This window comes from Haemorhous mexicanus, chromosome 2 (assembly GCF_027477595.1).
Source record: "Haemorhous mexicanus isolate bHaeMex1 chromosome 2, bHaeMex1.pri, whole genome shotgun sequence".
Lineage (NCBI taxonomy): Eukaryota > Metazoa > Chordata > Aves > Passeriformes > Fringillidae > Haemorhous > Haemorhous mexicanus.
The window spans coordinates 41,515,217-41,516,292 of NC_082342.1; positions in this window are offsets into that span (position 1 = coordinate 41,515,217).

Sequence of the window (1,076 nt, forward strand, 5' to 3'; positions counted from 1 at the left end):
AAAACTGAGGGGCATACCTTCCTCTGAAAGCAGGACAACCATGCAGCGTGACCTGGATGGCTTGAAAACAATGTGAAGTAGGGCACAAAACCCTCCCGAGTTACGTCTGCTGAGAGGAGCCCTAATTGCCGGCCCCCGCTGTGCGAGCCCGGTGTCACAGTGCCAGCGGCACGTGGCGGCTGTGCCACGCCGCCAGCCAGGCACGGCGACAGGCGGGCTGTGCCCTCCTCTGCCGCACGCCTCTCGCTTGTTTATTTAATGCAAATGAGCATATGGTAGCTGTCACTTTGAGGGGCCAAAAGGAAACGATATGTTTCAAGCTTAATTGCAGAGTGAAGCCCGTCGGTGCCCTTCTGTCGGCCCCGCAGCTTGAAAGGGAAATCCCGCGGAGCGCGCCCGGCTTCCGAAGCCGACATGGGCGCGGGCACGTCCCGTCTGTGGCGCTCGCACTTATCGCCCCACGGGCGCTGCCCTTACTCTCGACCTGACCGCTATGTTCAAACGCGAGGCACAAGGCCACGGCGAAGGCAGTGTACGACCCCTTCAGATCTGCTGCCAGGCCGACGGGAGGAATGTGCCAGGAACACTCGTCTGGGCGCACCGTGTGCCTGGCGGCGAGAGAGGCGGGGGGAGCGCTGGCCTTGCGCTGACGGGAACGCCGCGGTCCGAGCCGCGGGGCAGGGAAAAAACAATCAAACCAACTCCCCAGAACCAAAACACAAACAACCCCCAAACAAGCCTCTCCCGGCAGCGGATGGCGGATGTTCGCGGCTGAGCCCGGGGGCAGGAGCAATGTTTTGGGATAAGGGCTTCTCCGCCGCCCTCGCCTGCTCCCGCGGCTCTCCGGCCACGCAAGCTGTCACCGGGGATGGCCGACGCGGCTGCCTCCGCGACCCGCGGATGCTGCCCCCGCCCCTCCCGCTCCGCTCCGCGCCGCCCGTTCCCGCCGGCCGCCGCCGCCGCCGCCGCCCCCTCCTCCCTCCCTCCCTCGGCAGGCGGGGCTGGGCCCGCCCCCGGGCTTCCCCCGCTGCCCGCGAAAGAGGAGGGGGCTCTGGCACCGCCCCATCCCCGCCCCT